Below are 20,759 nucleotides of genomic sequence, written 5' to 3'. Positions count from 1 at the left end.
AGAATGCTGATTTCCTAAGCTGTGACACAGCTTTGTTGTAAGGTGGGGCCAGCCTAAGGACAGCCAGGCTTCTCTACTGGGTCCTGAAGATCACAGTTCCCAGCCAGTTCTCCCCATGGTGTCTTCTCCTCCAGCTAGGTAGAACACTCACCTCTTCCAGGAAGCCTTCCTTCCTGGATCTAATAGGTCTGGTTGCTGGTGTCTGGTTCAGTCCCTGAGAGTCCTAAACTACCTCCTGGCTCCTCTCATCCTTCACCAAAACCATTCTCCTGTGTGTGTTGAGGTGAAGGGGGAACATGTACGCGGTGAGGCAAGCTATGTTGAGAGGCCTGTCCAAACACAGCTTCTGTTCACTCAGCTTTACTGAGATCTTCACCTCAGGATGCCCCGACCCAGGGATCGAGGGACCAGTATTTCTGAGAGGGCCCAGCATTCCAGGCTGGTTCAGGTATGGAAGGGAAGTAAGGGGATAGATATGGAGGGGAGAGGCTCCCCCCCCCACCCCCAAGCCTAGCTGAAGGGTTTTCAAGAAGAGGAGAGGAGAGAGAGGGTAATATGAAAGCAAGGCCTACAGCTAAGAGTGAAGTTCCTCTCACAGAAACAGAAAGACGCACCACAAACCTATACCGAGCCACACGAGATTTATAACACACTCTCAGACATACGTATCTTCTCTGCAACACACAGGTCATGCAGACTCCAAGTTCACTTTGAACTCATTTCCAGACACACGCATCTGTGTTTGTATCACACTCACAAACAGCAACCTACAGCCCATCCATTGTCCGTGTGTTCAGGTGCACACACACACCACATGTGTGCACACACACCATGTGCACACACACACCATGTGTGCACACACACACCATGTGTGCTGACACCACACCCACACCATTGTTTTTATTCACACATGTCACACCACACATGTGTACACACACACTACATGTGTGCATACACACACCATGTAGCCTCTCCACAAGAAAATACAAAATTATACCCTTACTGTGTGTCTACCACTGCTTTACACACTTGGCCTGTACCACCTCATTTCACTCTCACTACAAACTCAGTTTCAAATATTATTATTATTGATGAAGCGACTGAGGCATGGAGATGCTTAGATATTTGCCTGAGGTCACACACATGAGAAATCCCATCTTTTGAGACTAGAAGCTGAGCCACCTGCCTGCATTGCTTGTCACAGGGAAAGCCTTGTCGCCATTCCTGAATTCATGTGTAAGCGCACTGCCTGGGTAGGACTGGCTGGGATAAACACAGCACTCCCCTGGAGCCGCAGCCCTACAGAGCGCTCCCCTATGGGATACAAACTTACACAGCCCAGGGGCCCTCAGTTGGAACCATGTTGCCATTTGCAATATACCCAAGAGCCTATTGCTGGGGTATATCGCCCCCCAAGGGAACTCTTATATCTGCCGGCCTGTGAGGGAGGAGGTTCAAACAGAATCTCTATGGGCGTGAGTCCTGGCAGGGTTGGCAGAATTGGACAGCCCTCAGGGCTCTGTCACGCCCAGATTTTGAGGGGACTGTGGTCCTGTGTGGACCTGGCTTTCTGGTGTGAGTATACTGAAGGGCTCAGGCGTGGTGACAGAGGCCGTCCGTGTTCAAGGCCCCGTGTAGGGAAGAACCACACTGAACGTGATCGTGTGCACCAGTGGAAAGATGAGTAGGAGAGGCAGAGACTGAGAGAAACACAGACAAGGACCCTGGGCAACTAGGGAGATGTGAAGAGACAGACAGTGTGGTGTGCTCATAGACTGATTTTCGGGTGGGGGCAGAGACGGATAACAACAACAACATTAACAAAAATCCCAAGCCCTGATGTGTAGCATTTGCTGATTTCCAGGGTGTAAATATTCCCACTGTGGCTGATTTAAAGCTCCGGGAGCAACTTCCTGACGACTCGGCCCGAGAAGGGATGCAGAGAATGAGTTCCCCTGAGTCAGCAACAGTGAGCCAACACATCGCTGCCAGAGAGAACCTGAGACAGAGACAAAGAGACAGAAATGCCAGGTAAAGTGTACCAGAAGACCAGTGCAGTAGTGTACCCACCATAATCCTAGCATTCAAGAGGATGAGGCAGGAAGATAGCAGGATTGAGACTGATGTGGGCTAATTAGCAGGACTTTGTGGCCCCACATCAAGGGCTGAGGATGTAGAGTGCTTGCCTAGCAAGCATAAGGCCCTGGGTTCCCGAATTTGATCTCTAGTAGCAGAGAGGGAGAGGGAGAGTGAGTGTGTGTGTGTGTGTGTGTGTGTGTGTGTGTGTGTGTGTGTGAAAGAGAGAGAGAGAGAGAGAGAGAGCACATTGAGGCTATAGCTTAGCTTGCCCGAGGCCGTAAACTCAAGCCCCAGCACTGAAGGGGGATAGAAGGAATGGGGAAGACAAGGGAGACATTTAGTTAGCTAAGTGCTTGCCACACAAGCTGAGGATGTGGGTTCAGTCCTTAGCACCCATGTAAAAGCTGGTGGTGTGTAGCTAAAATCTCAGTGCGGGCAAGTGAGATGATCCCTGGGACTCAATGGCCAGTTAGTCCAGTGCTAGGTTCAGTGGGAGATCCTGTCTCAAAAAAAAAAAAAAAAAAAAAAAAAAAAAAAAAAAAAAAAAAAAAAAAAAAAGAGGGGCTGAAGAGATGATTAAGAGCACTGGCTATTTTTCTAGAGAGCTGGGTTCAGTTCCCACCATCCATATGGTGACTCATGACTGTCTGTAACTCTAGTTCCAGGGGATCCAATATCTTCTTCTGGCTTCCATCTGTGTGTACCAGGCACACACAGGTTGCACAAACATCCATGCAAGACAAAACACCCATACACATACTATATTTTCACCACTTTTAAAAATTATGTATTTATTTTTAAATATGCATTGGTGTTTTGCCTGCATGTATCTCTGTACGAGGGTGTCAAATCCCCTGGAACTGGAGTTACAGACCCTTGTGAGCTGCCATATGGATGATGGGAATTGAACCCAGGTCCTCTAGAAAAATAGTCAGTGCTCTTAACCGATGAGCCATCTCTAGCCCCATATACCATACATTTTTCTGAATTAAAAAAATTTAAGCTGGGAAGTAGTGACCGCCTTTAATCCCAACACTTGGAAGGCAGAGGCAGGTGGATCTCTGTGAGTTCAAAATTAGCCTGGTCTACAGAGGGAGTTCGAGGACAGCCAAGGCTGCACAGAGAAACTCTATCTCAACAAACCAAAACAAACAAGCAAGCAAACACATTTAAATAAAAAATGGGGAGCAATGTAAGAAGACCTAAGTGTTGCCCACTGGCCTTCACATGCATGTACAGACACACTCATATTCACACGTGACATGCACACACACACACACACACACACACACACACACACACACCAAAGAAGAAGAAATAGAGAAAGAAATGAAGTAACAGAGACAAAGGCAGAGGTGAAGAGAGCCAGAGACCGGAAGAGAGAGTGGCTCTGTCCACTGAAAACCCGACGTGACAACAGCCAGAGGTCTCTCCTCTCTCTGCCTCTGCGCTTTCATGCCCAGCGCGAACTCTTTAGGGAGCCATCGGACTCTCCGGAAGTCTGGGTGGCAGTAACTATTAGTGAAAATGTGCTAATTTATTAAATGTTTACAGTGACTGGCTGGCATCTTGCCAAGACATTTCTACACATGCTCTCTTCAGTGACCTCCTGAGGCAGGTTTTCTTTTTAACCCTTATTGGATTAGGACACTGAGGGACAGCGATGTTAAGCATCTTGGGAAGTGAGACAATACCGACCAGTTTGGCCACCTTGGGTACTGTACTGCAGTCTCCGAAGGAGCATGGACACATGCCTCTCTGAAGGCCCACTGTGTGCCAGCCCTTATAATACACGTCTAGATCCTAGTTACGGCACAGCTCCAAAGTGATCTGTTCTCTCCCCCTTCCTTCTTGTTTTTATACTTGTTTATTGGTGTGTGTGTGTGTGTGTGTGTGTGTGTGTGTGTGTGTGTGTGTGTGTGTAGGTCATAGAACAACTTGTGGGACTCTGTTCTCTCCTTTCACCGTATGTGTTCCATGGATCGAACTGAGACTGTCAAGCTTGTCAGCATTAACTTCCGAGCCATCTTCGATGAGAGACAACACATCTCTCTGGCCCTCTTGTCTCTCTTTCCTAGTCTTCCTTGGCTGCCTGTTAACATCAGAAACAGCAGTACGAGACGTGGCCACCAGCATTCTGGGCAAGTCAGGGGCCCCAGTTTGTTTATGAATAAGGGAGTTAACTTTGTTCTGGTGCTAGGATTTGAACCCAGGACCTTGTACACATCAGTCACACACTCTATCACCGAGCTGAACTCCGGCCCCAAGTAAGTCTGGTTGAAAGGAATCAATTCAAGAGCCCTATCAAGGTTGGAGGTTATGGGTATCACAACGAAGGTCTAAGCCTGAACCACAATGCTGCCCGCTTCAGTATCTGCCCCTGTGTGGTAAGCGCCTTCTTTCTCTCTCCCTCTCTTATCTTTTCCCTCTTCCCTCCCTCCCCGCCTCCCTCCCTCGCTCCCTCCAAGGCATACAGGATCCCTCTGTCTAACCCTCCGCTTGAACCCGTGATCTTTCTGCCACAGGGCTGGGATTGAGGGCTCTGCCCCCAGCTCTGTTCTTCAGCCGGCTGTAGCCTTGGATGAAAAAAGACAACACATCTGAGCATCCGTTTTCTCACCTGCGCCCTCTGTGCAGAGCAGCTGTGAGGATTTCACGAGGCTCTAGCTCAGTGTGCAGCGGCCAATTGAGGCTGAGAACCGCGGCAGCAGAAAAGCCCCCAGGGGCACTTGGTCTACCTGCCTCTTGCACAGACCAGAAAAGCGACTTCCCTGAGGTCGCACAGGCCAACTGGAGATTCTAATGGCTGTGAAGTCCAGTCCATAGTTCTGTTCCTGACATTGTGGCTGGGTTCTTCAAAGCACAGGCAGGACCATGCTGTCCCTGGCTGGTAAATGTCATTCTTCCCACATGGCCAATGGCCGACTAAACCTGTCTATGGCAGCTGAACACCCAACAGGAAGCCTACCTCCCACACACTCATGTTCCTGGACACAAGAGACCCGAGCTTCTCATCCTTTCCCAAGGGTCATATTTCCTAAAACCATGTCAAGGTGATGATGTAGACTCGGGACTCTACAACCTCCTCCAAGTATGAAGGAGAACCAGAGACAGGTTTCGGTTCCAGTTCTGTCCCTGTGTGACGACTGGCTGGAGGCACTGGGCAAGCCAGCCCACCTCTGAGAGCAGACCGCTCTCTCCCTGTTGTTCCTGGTGGTGAGATGCTGCCAGGTCCCTGAGCCCGATCAGCCACATAATGGGGAAACTTTCATTCCCTTCGGTCTCTTTGCAAAGGTCTCTCTGAGGTGGGGGGGGGGGGGGTGGACAGAGATGCAGGGCTGGCCTGGCCCGAGAAGAAAGAGAAGTTCCCAGAGATGGTGGGAGGGATGAGCAAGCAGAGTAAACCCTGAGGACTTCACCAAAAAGGAACTAAGACTTTGGGCAGTGGCAGGAAACCACCATCCTGCAAGAGTTCCGGTTTCTTCTCAGAGCTTGGGCTAGGGACAGACCTGGGCTCAAGGGGCAAATACAAGTGTATGGTGTGCAGGCTCTGCCATCCCCCACGGGCCTCAGAGCCCTGACTAAAGACTCCCATGCTCCCCGACAGTCCTCCACTAGGCACTGATACCCTACTAGGCCCTCAACTTCCCACTAACTTCCTATCATTTTACACCATCCTTTCCTGACAACTACATCTGCTCCAGTCCTGGCATGTCAGATTCTAGACATGCCACATCTCTGAACTGTCCTAGCTCTTCCCTTCACATGGTTCTTAGGACATCAACTGAGTTTTCCCTACTTGTAGAAGTGGTTCTATCTGGCTGGGCACAGCAGCATGAATCTTTAATCCCAGCACTCAGGAGGCAGAGGCAGGTGGATCTTTGTGAGTTCAAGACCATCCTGGTCTACATAATGAGTTCCAGGCCAGCCAGAGTTACACAGTGAGACGCTGTCTTAGAGAGAGAGAGAGAGAGAGAGAGAAAGAGCGGCAGGCCTAATGTGGTGGTCCAAGCATTTAATCTCATCACTTAGGAGGCAGAGGCAGGTGGGCCTCTGTGAGCTCAAGGCCATATAGTGAGATTCCATTTTTTTAAAAAAAGAAACGCCAGACAGTGGTGGTCCAGGCCTTTAATCCCAGTACTCGGGAGGCAGAGACAGGCGGATCTCTGTGAGTTCGAGGCCAGGCTGGTCTACAGAGCGAGATCCACGAAAGGCGCAAAGCTACACAGAGAAACCCTGTCTCGAACTCCCCCCCCCAAAAAAAAAACAAAGAAAGAAAAGAGAAAAAGTGGTCCCACATATCTCAGGAGATTACCCATCAGCCTCTAAAACAAGAATCTTTGGGTTACCTAGCCAGGGACTTGGGGTTCCAGCCAAGAGTGGGAACTAGAGACTGAGTATAAATTTCAGTGTGCTCAGATGGGAAGCCCCCCTTGGTCCTGGGAGCGGAATGGGGGCAGCCTGCCCTCTTCCACGGTGGGCCAGCCTAGTGTGCTGTGTGGAAGGGACTGGGGCTCCTCCTTCCTTCTTCAGCTCTGTAGTGGGTACCCAGCCTGCCGGGATTGGTCACTCTCCTTGTCACTTCAGCCTCAGGGGGCTGCAGGAAAGACCTAGAATAACCACAAGTAAGCACCCAGGCTTGAACACATTCACTTCAAGCCCACGGAGGGGGGGGCACTCACAGCCTCGTTCACACTGGGGAATAAGAGCTGGTCATGCAGCCATGAGTCCCACCCCATTCTAGATGCCCTGGACTTCTGCCCCTTCCTGCTAACCTAATCCGTCCACTTTCCCATTACAGGATACTCATATCTCCCACTGAAGGATACTCATAGCATCAAGTTCTAGACTACAACATGCTTATAGAGTGGCCATCTGGTGTGGAGAGTGGGGTACAGATCTGAGCCCTGCGGGCCTCCTCCCTCCACAGATTCAGAGACATTTAGTAGGTGCCAACTGTGTGCTGGTACCAAAGACCCTGTAAGTGAAGCTTTCTGGTCTCCTTTTTTTTTTTTTTTTTTTTGTTTTGGTTTTGGTTTTTCAACACATGATTTCTCTGTGTAACCTTGGCTGTCCTGGAACTTGCTTTGTAGACCAGGTTGGCCTCGAACTCACAGAGATCCATCTACCTCTGTCTCCTCAGTGCTGGTATTAAAGGCGGTGCCACCACCATCCGGCAGTCCTCCATGTTTTGAGAAGGCAAAGAACTCACTATGCAGAGCAGGCTGCCCTGGACCTCATAAAGATTCACCTGTCTCTTCTCCTCCTCCTCCTCTCCTCCTCCCCTCCCCTCCTCTCCTCCCCTCTCCTCTACTTCCCTCCTCTTCAGTCTCCGCTCTCCCCCCGTCCCCCCTGCCCCCCCCCACCTCCTCTTTCTTAAGCTTATGCAGCTCTGGTTGGCCTCAAGCTAGCGACAATCTTCCTACCTTGGTTTTCTGAGTGCTGAGATTATTATAGGCATGTGCCACTAGGCATAGCTTCGGCATGGGGGAGGGCGAGTTTCTCCCCAAAGTTCCAATGAGGAAAACAAGAATCCAGAGACGCCTCCTAACTCTCCTGCGGTCTACATAACAATTAAGGGTCCATTCCTGTCAAGGGCCCAGGTGTCTGAGACAGCAAATCCCTGAACACCAAGCGGCACCCTCTCTATTGTGCAACACACCCGGACCAAGGACTAAAAATGGGGACGAAGGCAGGGACCTGAAGGTGGCTGCCAGTCATGAGCCCGCAGCGGCCCAGGGCCAACTGGCCTCACTGCCCTCTGTTACCATGGAAACAGCCCCTGCGGGCATTCGCGGTCAAAAGCAGGATTTCCGTCGGGGTTGCCAGCAATTCCCGGATCCCGACATGGACGCAGACCCAGACCGCCACCGCGGATAGGGAGAGCCACCCAGGGAGGTCTGTCGGTGCCCAGGGTGAGGACTTCCCCAGGAAACCCGGACCCACGCCTCCAGCGCCTGGAAGGAATCCCCAGGGCATCAGAGACCTGCCCCTCCTCCCCCGTGATGAAGCAAGGCCTGGGGGCTGCAGACGCTCTCCCTCGACCTCCCTCCGCGGAATCCAGACAGCGAGCGGTCCTCCGGGACCCAGCACTGTACTCTGGACTCCGCGTTCTGCAGAAATCACCCTTTGACCCCCTTCTCGGGAACTCGGGAACTGAACACCAGATTCCCCTCAGGATCCCCTCCTGATCCTTCCAGTATCCCCACCTACAGCTACTCCCTCCTAAGCCCTCAACTTCTCCCCATTTTCTTACCCTCCAAGCCTCTCAGTGCTCTCCCCAGACACCTTTGGGGGATCCCACAGCGCCTTCCCGCGCCTCTTTCAGCCCCCTTCCTAAATTCTACCAATTTCACGCCCTAAGTTCCCTCCATTTCCCGCTTGAGGCTTTTTGGGGGAACTTTTGACCTGCCTTCCCCATCCTTCCTCAGCCTTCTCCCCAGGTTTTATCAGTCTTTGCCAAGTTTCCTTAGTTTTTCTCCTTCATTCTTTTTCTGGCTGGAGGCCCTTCTCTCAACTTGCTCTGCTCTCAAAGTTCAGGTTTACCTCCGAATCTCCCCTCCAGGGTGGGGGCGGGCAGGGGCGGGGAAACACCTGCCCTTCCAGCCCCGACCTGGTTTGGCCGCCTACCTGGTCCCAGGGGAGCCAGCTGCTGACGACCCGATCTGGGGCGAGCCAACTCTAGCTAGCTTACAGCAGCCAGGAGAGATGGTGTAGGGGAGAAGTCGGGTACTGCCCGCTTCTGTCCCTACCACCTACTCTGGGCAGGGAGGAGGAAGCCGTTCGGACTTCTCTTATTTTGGTGGCTGCGGAGGAGGAGGCGGCGGCAGGAGAATTCACAGTCCCGCCTCAGCCCCAAGCCAACTGCCCAAAGCCGGGAGGGGCCCCTAGATCCAAGGTCCGCGGGCTCCCACTTCCCGCCTTTCAAGGTTACCTCGGATGGACCTCACGGCCCTGTCCCTGCACCCAGTTCCTTCCCAAAGGTCTCCTCCGAGGGACAATGATCCTCACCCTCAGAGGCACCTGCTCCTTCCGTCACTAGAGTGGGACACGGAGAGATTTGGGCCCTCGCTGATGCTCCTGCTCCCCGCTCATCTTCCAGGTGGGAGAGCCCAGAGCCAGGCCATGACAGTCTGGCCCAAGTTCGCAGAGTCTATTACCCTTACACTGCTGCCACCAGATCTACCGTGGATCTGTCACCTGTCACCATACTCTGCTACCCCATCTTTAGGGACTGGGTACAGGGTGGTGGCGATCGGGACCTGCCTTTGGGTAACTTTTTCAGAGAATCAGCTCCCATCAGGCCACAGCCAAACAGAAGTTTTAGAAAAAACTAGGAGAGTCCTTAATCATAGTGTCTCCTGGGGGTCCCTTCCTAGACCCTCCCCAACTTGATGTCCTCACCCCGCCTCCCCAGTATTACCTCTTCAGTCATAAACCAAGGTCCAGGGAAACCCCCCTGTCTGGGGAGAGAGAGATGGAAGGGGTTGGAAATCTATGTTCAGATGGGTGTGGAGGCTACGTTGATGGTCAGCAATGACATGATGACCAGTTTTAGAATCAACCACTAGGACGTATTATGCATCAGGTGTGTTTCTATGTATAGGCAGGGGTGTGGGGGGCTGTGTGTGAGCAAGTAGAAGTTCGGGAGTACCCCAGTGTAAACAGCAACAGCAAGTGATAGATGCAGATAAAAATGCTTCTCTCGCTGGGGCGTGGTGGTGTGTGCAGTGGATCTCTGAGATCAAGGCCAGCCTGGTCTACAAAATGAGCTGTAGGATAACCAGATCTACACAGAGTAACCCTGTCTTGATTGTCTGGGGGCAGTGGGGAGAAAGCTTCTCTCTTATGAAAATATGAGGTGGGGGGAGGAGAGAGAAGGGAAAAGAGAGGTAGTGGAGGTTCAGGGACTTCAGGATGGTGGCTTCATCCTGCCTGGGTAGCGTTGCCACCATCCAAGTTGGCCTTGGCCATTGGTCCATGCGCTCAGTGCACAACTAAATGTTTTTCATGGCCCATGGGACTCAAGCCACAGGGCGCCCAGATACAAAAGGGATGGTCACACCAGCCGCGCTCCAGCTTCTCAAGAGGAGTGCTTGAACCCTGTGGGTTGGAGGCCAGCCAGAGCAAAGCAGTTATTCTCTACCTCAGAGGGGGGTGAGAAGAGAGAGTGGGGGAGGGTAGGGGAGACAGGATGGGGAAGGCAGAGGATAGGGGGGAAGGGAAGAGAAGAAGACAGGAGAGGAGAGGAGGAGAGGAGAGGGAAGACTGGGAAGGGAGAGAGAAAGGGGAGGGAGAGACAGGAGGGGGAAGAGAGACGGAGGGAGAGGGAGGGAATAAGGGAGAAAGAGAGGGACACCCCCTGATCTCAGAGGACATTTTCCAACTATCAGATTATTCTGCAATTCTTCCAAATCCAGCTCCCAGGCATCCTTAGGGGCCTCCCCGACGTTCACGCCTTCTCAGCAGAGAGCACTTGTAACTCCAGCCTGGAGCACTCCTCCTTCTGCAGGTCTGGAGCTGGCTCCTTCCGGTTGGGTACCATGTGTGTTCCCTCCTCAGAGAAGCCTTCCTGACCACAGACTTCCGGCCCATGCTACCTGGTAGACAGACTCTGTCTTCCTCGGACAAGTTGTCCTTGCTTCCTGTACCTCATTTCTTCATTTGTAAAACAAGAGCCATGGTGGACTCCACTTCACAGAAGCCTTGGGAGAAATCCGGTAGCTGTCACACCAAGTGCTCACCACATGATAAATGCTGTGTTTGTTACCATTCATTCACTTATTCCTTCCATCAAACTTCAAATTCTGGAGCCGCCCCTTGGCACTGGGCTGGATGCTGGGGCTCTGGTAGGGATTCTACCACAGTCTTGTATCACAGATACAACAAAGCTCGGGTCCAAGAAGCCACAGGATGAGTCTTTTTTTGGTTTTTTCTTTTTTTTCTTTTCTTTTCTTTTTTTCTTTTTTTTTTTTTTTTTTTTTTTTTTTTTTTTTGGTTTTTTGAGACAAGGTTTCTCTGTGTAGTTTTGGTGCCTGTCTCTGAAGACCAAGCTGGCCTCGAACTCACAAAGATCCGCCTGCCTCTGCCTCCCAAGTGCTGGGATTAAAGGTGTGTGCTGCTGCTGCTGCTGCTGCTGCCGCCGCCACCACCACCACCACCACCACCACCACCTCCACCACCTTCACCACCCCACCACCACCACACCACCACCACCACCACCACCACCACCACCACCACCACCACCACCCGGCTCAGGATGAGTCTCTTGAGGCTGCTGCTTCTCCCACCACGTCTGATTTCCTCATTGCCCTATGTTCATGTTCCTTTAAAACAATTCCAAAAGCTGATACCAAAAGCAAAAGTCAAAGCCAGCCTGCCCTCCCCCTGTCCTCCATCTCCGGTAGCCAGTTCCGTGTTCAGCCAGCTTGGGATCTCTTGTCCTTGGTCCTCTTGGCAAAGTCCCAAAGACCCAGTGCTTGCCTTGAAGCCCAGCCTACAATGATCCAAACTCCTACCTTCCCTGAGGAGGAGGGGGGAAGCCACAAGACCAGGGCCATGACTGCATGACCTCAGGAGGAAGCTACCTGGGCCTGGCTAGAGACACACTGTAAAAGGACTCTCACCACGCTTAACCTTCTGGGACTCTGACCTTCTGCAATCCCTTCTCCTGCACCAACCATCTCTCCCTGTCACAGACTTACCCTCTCAGACTAGAAACATGTTCTAGAATCTGCTTCCAAACCTAAAGAAGTCATACTCATTTGTGTTTTATATGTGTGTGTATATGTATGTATGTGTGTGTGTGTGTGTGTGTGTGTGTGTGTGTGTGTGTGTGTATGCACCAATGTACAAATGTGTATATATGTGTGTGGAGGTCAGGGGGCAACATAAGAGTCATTTCTCTACTTCCTCCATATGGGTTCCAGGGATTGGACTTGGATTGTCAGGCTTGGCATCGAATGCCTTTACCTGCTGAGCCACCTCTTGGGTCCCTGCTTACTTATTTGTGGTAGGGGAGGGTGTGTGAGTATGGAGATCAAAGGACAACTTTTTTGTTGTTGTTGTTGTTGTTGTTTCAAGACAGGGTTTCTCTGTGTAGCCCTGGCTGTCCTGGAACTCACTCTGTAGACCAGGCTGGCCTCGAACTCACAGAGATCCTGCCAAATGCTGGGATTAAAGGTATGTGCCACCACAGCCTGGCTGTATATTCTGAATGAAGCTTTTTTCCCCCCTGGTTTTTTGAGACAGGGTTTCTCTGTAGATCAGGCTGGCCTTGAACTCAGAGATCTGCCTGCCTCTGCCTGCCTAGTGCTGGGATTAAAGATGTGCACCACCACTTCCTAGCAGAGGGCAACTTTTAAGAGTTGATTCTGTACTTCTAGTATGGGGGTACCTGAGATGGGACTCAGATTGTCAAACCTGGCAGCAAGTGCCATACCACAGAGTCATCTCAATGGCCCGTACTCTGACTTTTTATGTGTTATTTGATTGAGGAACCATGATCCATTTTTTATGGATGAGGAAATGTTCTTTGGAGAAAAATACCATCTAGGTATGAGCCAGGGCAGGGCAGAGGCTGTCAGTAGGCCAAAAGAAGAGGCTGTAGCATGGACCATACCTGAAGACTCCATATCTGGAGACTGCTCAGTCTCCAGAATGTTCTTTGTTAAGAAAAAAATAGGAGAGAAAAGAATAAAAGAGCTGAGTGGTGGTGGTGCACGCCTTTAATCCCAGCATTAGGGAGGCAGAGGTAGTCAGATCTCTATGAGTTCGAGGCCAGCCTGGTCTACAGAGCTAGTTCCAGGACAGCCAGGCCCTCACAGAGAAACCCTGTCTCGAAAAAAATAAATAAATAAAAAAGGAAAAGAACAAATAAACACACAAAAAGACTTGCCAGTGATGCCATCTTAGTCATTTTGGACTCTAACAAACAACACAGAGTACATACCTTAAGCAACATAAATATGCTGTCTCAGAGTTCTGGAGTCTCCAAGTCCCAGATCAAGGCTCAGCACAGGTGGTTTCTGGTGCGGGCATGATGTCTGAATTGCACACAGCTGCCTTCTCCCCCTTGACCTCGCACAGCAAGGTTGACGGCAAGCTCTCTAGATCTCTGCATTCCCCCACCCTTAACCCTTTAGATTAAGGCCCTATCATGATGACTTCATTTAAACATGAATTGCTTCTGGAAAGGTCCTCTTTTGAAACATTGCCTCACAGGGGAGGGAGGAAGGCTTCAGCACATGTATGGGGGAAGGTGCTAAAACCACCAAGGGGGTGGTGGTAAAGAGCAGCCTGTTCACACGGTATGAGTGGACACCACGGTATTGGCCAAGAGTGACCCCTCTTTCCACCATAGATCTGACCAACCACAGTGCTGAACTGGTGGCCAGCAGTTGCTCATGACTGTAAAGGACAAATGGCACCAGAAAGCATTCTTCTGGGGGCAGGCAGTTCAAGGAGACAGGATTTTTCTGTGTAGCCTTGGCTGTCCTGTCTTTAGACCAGGCTGGCCTCGAACTCACAGAGTTCTGCCTGCCTTTGCCTCCCAAGTGCTGGAATCAAAGGTGTGTAGCACCACTGCCTGTCCGGCCTAGAAGCATTATTTACTTCCACGGATGCTTGGCAAAAATCCAATCAAGTGATCAAGCCAAATATGGCCCTCCACCTGGCTCCGTGTAACCAGTGAGCTAAGAAAAATAAGTTAAGAGACAGGTTAGTTTCTATGTTGCTCAGGCTGGCTTCAAATGTCTGAGTTCAAAAGATGCTCCTGTTTCAGCTCCCTGAATAGCCGGACCTGCAGGTACAGCCCACCGCTTCCAGCTTTAGCAATATATTTTGAGTTTCGAATTGTATTAATGAATTTGTTTGTTTGGGGGTGGGCGTGGTCCGAGGAGAGTTTGGGGGAGTCAGTGCTCTCCTTTCACCACGCGGGTCTAAGACCTGGAATGCAAGTCCTGGTGGCTGACGGCCATTGCCTTTACCTGCTGAGCCATCTCGAGGGCTCCTTAACAAAGGTTTTCACGTTTTTAAATGACTTTTAAAAAAAAAAAAAGACAAAAAAAAAAAAGAATAATATTTCAGGGATAAGAAAATGAAGTTAAAACCCAGTTGCACTGTGCACAAAGAAAGTTGGGACCCAGCCAGGCTCCATTTATGTATTGTGCACAGCCGCTCTCCGTTACCATGACAGAGCAGAGTAGCTGCAACCGAGACCGGATGGCCAGCGAAACCAACAATATTTATATTCTGGTCCTTTACAGAAACAGTTTGCCAAGCTCTGCTCCACACCACTTCCAGTTTCAAGAGAGGGCTAGGGTAACCATCATTGCGAGGGAGTTCCCTGACCTGTCTGCAGTGTGGAGACCCTTGGCCAGTGCACTTGACAGGTAAATGTCAGTCTGTGGCTACATAGTGAGTTAAATAAGGCCAGCCTGATGCCAGGCGGTGGTGGTGCACACCTTTAATCCCAGCACTCGGGAGGCAGAGCCAGGCAGGTCTCTGTGAATTGGAGGCCAGCCTGGTCTACAGAGCGAGATCCAGGACAAGCACCAAAACTACACAGAGAAACCCTATCTCAAAAAAACGAAAATGACAATTTTATATCATAAGAAAGAGTCACCACCACATGTAACATATGAATCTTGCATTGAGTTCTTTTGATAAAAAGAGCCAGTAAGGACAGGTATGCTGGTGGATGTACATAATCCTAGCACGTGGGAAACAGGGGCAGGAGGATCTCTGTGAGTTCAAGACCAGCCTGATCTACATAGTGGGGGGAAAAACATGAAAAAAACAAAACAACAACACAATAAACAAGCTAACAAAAATTAGCACTTGGGAGGCAGAGGTAGGCAGGTCTCTGTGGGTTTGCGGCCAGTCTAGTAGACCTAGCAAGTTCCAGGCCAGCTACATAGTGAGATCCTGTCTCAAATGCAAACAAACCAAAGCTAACCAACACACATACATATATACACACAAATGCACACACAACACATGTATACATACATATACATATACAACACACGTGCACACACATGTTCTCTATCACTGAGCTTATCCTCAGTCCTATTTGCTATGATGTCCTCTTTTCTTCCTAGACTCTAAGCTCCACTTTTACTTATCTGAGAGTCTGATGCCAGCTAGAATGCTGGCTGGAAACAGGGACGCAGAAGGAACACATTTTGGTGGGCTGGGGTGGGGGCATGCCTTCCCAGCAGAGGCCACCTCGAAGTTGATTGCTTTTGCTGTTGTTCCAAGCACTGGGGTTCACACCCAGAGCCTAGCACCCTATCCCTGAGCCACACCCCCAGCTGTCTCTAGGTGGATGCTGAAGGACGAAGAGCAGGTGACCCCTGGTGACCTTGCTCTTAGGAGCTCTAATGCCAACAATGACACTTACTTGGGGCGCTCCAGACAGCAGAGCTCTGCCCAGATGCGGCGGCTTGCACAGGCCAGCTTTCATCTGGGGAGCAAATCCGCAGTCATCAGCACAGCTTAGCAGCAGGGTGGCTGGTGTCAGGAGGAGACAGGGAGAGCCAACGCGGGCCTGCCCCCATAGATGGGCAGAAGATGGGTCTCCATGGTGATTCTACCGCCAAGCCTGTGCCCACCTGCTGGGCTCTGGCCTTTTGTGCCCAGGCTCAGCAATTCTAGGCAGGTAGTATTTTCTCCTTTTTCTAACTCTTCTTTTTTTTTTTTTTTTTTTTTTTTTTCTCATTTTCTGAGACAGGGTCTTGCTATGCAGTTCATGCTGGATTTGTGGCCTCTTGAGTGCTGGAGTTACAGGGCTGAGCCACCAGGTCCAGCTCCTGGGAGCACTTCTTGCCTGCTCCAGCAGGGACACTTTGAGACAGGGTCTTTGAGACAGGGTCTCACTATATATGTATATATAAAACTCTGGCTGTCCTGGAACTCACTGTGTAGACCAGGTTGGCCTTGAACTCACAGAGATCTGCCTGCCTCTGCCTCTCAAGTGCTAGGTAGGATTAAAGGCATGTGTCACTGTGCCCATCTGTTCTGTTTTTTGAAGACAGGGTCTTACTCTGTGGCCTAGGCTGGCCTAGCATCGTGTGACCTAGGTTGTCCCCAAACTCATGACTAGTCTTCTGCCCCAGCCTCCCGAGTGCTGGGATTGCTAACACGAGCCAGCACATCTGGTTTCTAGCTACCTTTTTAATCAACAACCTCATGCTGTCTCAAAGCCGAGATAGGGAACCTGGGCCAGTGTTGGGACTGTATGTACGGGGCTGACGCAGCCCATGGAGCTTATGACATGCTGACCTGGCAGGTCAAAAGCAGGCAGCCCCCGACACTTGGTGACTGCTATCGTATTTCTGTTGCCAGGGGCTTTTGGCTTGTTCTGTGGAATTGCAGTGCTATGTGGAAAGCCCATGTGGTCTTTGCCCAGCTTCCTCCCACCAAAATGATTATTCTCTCAATACCATGTGCAGGAGGCCAGGAGGACCGCTGAGTTCCAGCAGGATCCAGACTGGTACTATCAGGGCACGCTCGGGCGAGGCTAGAGTTTCACGGGAAGGGGTGTGCTCGTAGGGGCTGGAGGTCTTCGGAGATGACTGAGTTATCACACAGCTGGGTCTAAAGAATTCCTCGGAATGGGTTGGTGAGATGGCTGTTCTCCGGGTAAAGGGGCACGTCCCACCAAGGCTCTCCTTCCCACATGGTGGGAGGAGAGAACCAACACCTGAAAGTTGCCCTCTGACCTCTACATGCATGTTGTGATGAGCAGACGGGCACCCACCCACACCCAATAAGTAAATGTAATGTGTTTCAGAAAAAAAAAATTCCACGGAGACTGAGTTATCTCAGAAGGTTCTAGAACATTTGAAGAAGTTCAAGAGGACATAGAGTATTTCAGAGGGAGGCCAGAATGCCGTAAAGAGGGTTGAATCCTTCCAGGAACCTGAACTACTTTAGAAGGAAAAGCAATATTCTGGTGGGTGTTAGAGTCTTCTATAGGGAAGGGCAGAATTTTGAGATGTGAGAATTGATGCTTTTTCCACCCTGAAGGCCTCTCCGCCGATGCAGCAAACCGAATCAGACCAAATTGGAAAAGGCCAGGTTTAATGGGTAAAGCATTTCTGGGTGATTCCCAGCCCCTCAGAGAGGAGATGGGACTGAGAGACCGGAAGACCCACGTGTCTGTTTTCTGGGATGCAGCTTATACACCCTGTGGGATGGAGTGGTCTTGAGCCTCTCTCAGGGAGGACCTGTGTTTGGTGGGCTTTGAAGGGGCAGGTTTGGGGAAAGAGATGGGGGAGGGGAGTTGAGATAGATCTTCCACCAGAACAAGAATGTGAATGAGTGTTCTGTATGGCCTTGGAGCGCTGCCAAGGGGTCCCTCCTTCAACTCTGAACTTGCAAAGATCTGGGGATTTGGTAGGTCTTTGGGAGGCCAATAGTGTGTTTTTTCTTGTCCCCCAGGATAGGTCAGGACTAGTCCAGTCATGGCAGCTCTTGAGCATAGGCAGTAGGGATGAGCGGTCATCACATCCTCGGGAACCAAAGGCTGCTGTTACTCTCCAAGTCCTGATGCAGAGTACCCTCTCTGAACCCTGGGACTTTTAGGTACAAATTACCCTGGCCAACCCTTTTCCAGGAATCGGACTCCTACAGAGTCAGGGAACCTTCCTGGGATCCCCTGGTAGTCTGTGCAATCTCTCCTCCTTTTTTATGGTCAAGAAAGCATCTTGTTGTATAGCCCAGGCTATTCTCAAACTGACAATCCTCCTGCCTCAGCCTCTGAGGTGCTGGGATTACAGATACGCACCACCACACCCAGCTAGTCTCTCGTGTTAATGGGGTCGGTGCATTTCTTAAATACTGGAGCCCTGTTGGGTTGTGGTTGCCTATTTGCTTCTGCGGCCCCTGAAACTTTCTGTACCCCATGAGATTTGCGGCCAGGAGTACTCAATCTGTGCTAGAAAAAGGTATCAGTGGGTGACATGGGGAAAGAGGTATGTGCCAGCTTTAAGTGGTGTCGGACCCCCTTTTGACAAGGGTCTGTTCAAATGTGCCAAGTTCTTCAGCTGCTGTTCACTCCACTGCATTGGGCCCTTCCCTGGTGACTGAGATATAGTCCCAGCCCCCCTTCCCGGCCAGAGTGCCCAGGCTTTCTCCAGTTTCCCAGTGTAAGGAGTGAAGCCAGCTTCTCCTCTCTGACAAGGGGTGTCCACACCTGACTAGAAACCAGTCCTGTATTCTCCAGAGAGTCAAGAAACCCTGCTATGTGAGTAGATAATAGGGACCCTCTGCAGCCCCCCCTTGTCTTTTTCAGGATGAGAGGAGAGAAGTGTTGTCTCTCAAGGACAGCCAGGTCAGATTGGCTTGGCTTGTGTCCAGGCTTGGAGGTCCTAAGAGGAGGAAAAGAAGGGAAAGTGGAAGATCCTGACGGAGCACATGCTGCATGCTAGACATCACACGCCGCCGACAGTCTCCTGGAGAGAGGGAATCGCTCTTCCTGTTATGCAGATGGGGAAACTGAGCTTGCAGAGCCACGGAGGCTTGCTCAAGATCACAGCTAGCAACTGTGTGAAAGACGGGGTGAGGCTGTCCCCTCAGCCAACACTGCTTGTCTCTCACACCCCTGAAGTAGGGCCTCTGGACACGCCCTCGTCCTTCCTTGTCAGGGTGACCTTGAACAAGTCATATCAAGTCTGTAAGCCTCAGGTTCCTCATCTGTGAAATGCACGTTAACAACCCTGGGCTACATGACGGAATGAGATGAGGAGCCAAGTAAGGGCAGAGTGCACACACACGCGCACACACGCACACACACGTGTGTGCACTATTCTTATCTTCACGTTACAGACCGAAAACCAGACTTGTAGGAGAGAGATGCTGTGTGCTACACACAGAGTTAGTGCTTCTCTTGCAGTCTGTTTTGACTTAACGCATGGGTGGATGAAGGAAGAAGGAGGGTCTGGTAGAGAGCTGGTCTAGCATGTCCAACGCCCTGGTGTCCAGCCCCAGCACGGTCAAGAAAACAGTAGAAAACAGTAGGTAGCTATTTTGGCTCTGCCTGAGACCCCAGATTGGAGGCCCTACGGTGAAGGGTCACTTCCCAGCCCCTGACAGCCAACAAAATTTGACACGTGAAAAACCCCTGGCCCAGTTGCTCTGAGAAGCCCGCAGGAAACAAAGAGGAAATTAATTCTTGACGGTTGCAGAAGCGATTCCAGTCAGATGGCAGAAGAGACTTACTGACAACGGAGGAACCAGGCGGCAGGGGAATTCCTCACCAGAGTCAGGAAATGACATCGTGGTCCCTGTAGACAGCTCCCTAGGCTGAGCTCTGGGAAAGGAGGGGAGCCTGTGAGGTGCAGGCAGGGTTCCCACCGTTCCTGCACAGGGGAACCATTGTCTCGTGGAGGAGACATGTCACACTCTTAGGTCAACGGCCAAATGTGAAGGTCACTTGGAAAAGAGAGAGTCGAGCTGGGAGAGAGAAAGGGGGGGCACCCCAGAGAAGAAGCATGTGGTCTTGTGAGAGACACTCCTGGACAAACAGGGGTGAGGAGAGGGTGACAGTGTCCCAGGGGAATCGCATTCATGGAACCTCTTCTGCGGGCCTGCACAAAGCGCTGAGTGCCTTGCAGATGGCGTCTTGGCTCCTCAGCTGCAGATATTTGCCACGTGAGGTCCTGCAGAGGATGGAGGCTACAGCTGTGAACAGGGCTCCTCCCCTCCTGGACCAGAGCTGTGGGAGGAGACAGTGGACAGATACCACACTGTCGGGGGAGGTGCACACTTTGAAGAAGAAAGGAAAAGCCGGGCTGGGGCTGGGAAGTGTTAGCAAACGCTACTCTTTGGGAAACCAACACTTGGGCAAATGAAGGCCTCCCCTGTAGAGATTCAGCAGAGACCACACGCGGGTGAAGGAGCCAGTGCAGAGGCCCTGGAGTGTGGGCATGCCTAGGGGAGAATGAGAAAGCTGGGTAATGAGCGAACAGCCATTGAGGGAGATAGAGTGCCGAATGAATGCTGGGAGCTTGGGGGCCACAGTAAAGATACTTGATTTTGCTATGAATGTGATAGGAAGCCACCAGGGAGCTTCTAAGTAGTATAATGAGATTTATGATTTTTTTTTTTTGGCCTTGAACTCAATATTTAGCCCAAAGAGACCTTGAACTTCTGTTCCAACCTCTACCCCTGAGTGTTAGGATTATAGGTGTGTGCCACCCCTGGTTTTATGTGGAGCGGAGAACAGAATCTAAGGCTTTGTCCACACGAGGCAAGGACTCTACCAAGTACACTACATCCCCAGCCCTATAGGGACATATGAATCTCATTCATTTTATTTATTTTTTTAATATTTGGATTGAACCCAGGGCCTTACACATGTTAGGTAAAAGTTCAATCACTAAGCTCCATCCTAGGCAACCCTCTTTTTGAGGGCAAGGAGGAATTTCCCTCCCTGTAGCTCAGGCTGTTACAGCGTCTCAAGTTGTGGGATTACATACACATGCCGCCATGCCCATCCTTCTTATTTTTGGTCACTTCCTAGTATTCCACTGCCTGGGCGAGCCTGTGCTCTGTGAGCCCCACCCTCTTACTGACGGCCATGTGGGCTGTCCAGTCTCTTCCCAGTGCCTTTGCAGATCATATGGTGGAGAACATATGCCACTTCTCACTCATTCAAGAAAACCCGAAGGATA

General features: G+C 50.9%; 1 protein-coding gene across 6 annotated transcripts in view; it reads right to left on the bottom strand.

Annotated features, from left to right (window-relative positions):
• The window catches only part of Fgr (FGR proto-oncogene, Src family tyrosine kinase), a 39,900-nt gene extending 26,646 nt beyond the window's left edge, over nt 1-13,254 (bottom strand). For 3 of the 6 annotated variants that reach the window (XM_037203026.1, XM_037203028.1, XM_037203031.1), the window contains exon 1: nt 8,710-8,862. The gene's annotated coding sequence lies outside the window, so the exon portion shown is untranslated. Of the gene's footprint in view, nt 1-8,709; nt 8,863-13,030 lie in introns of those variants that run through there. The other 3 variants (XM_037203029.1, XM_037203030.1, XM_037203027.1) reach the window with 2 other exon arrangements.
• Between the last annotated feature and the right edge of the window lie 7,505 nt (nt 13,255-20,759).

This window comes from Peromyscus leucopus, chromosome 2, assembly GCF_004664715.2.
Source record: "Peromyscus leucopus breed LL Stock chromosome 2, UCI_PerLeu_2.1, whole genome shotgun sequence".
Classification (NCBI taxonomy): domain Eukaryota; kingdom Metazoa; phylum Chordata; class Mammalia; order Rodentia; family Cricetidae; genus Peromyscus; species Peromyscus leucopus.
Note: the sequence above shows the minus strand (reverse complement) of the source record. Positions and strands in the feature narration are given on the sequence as shown.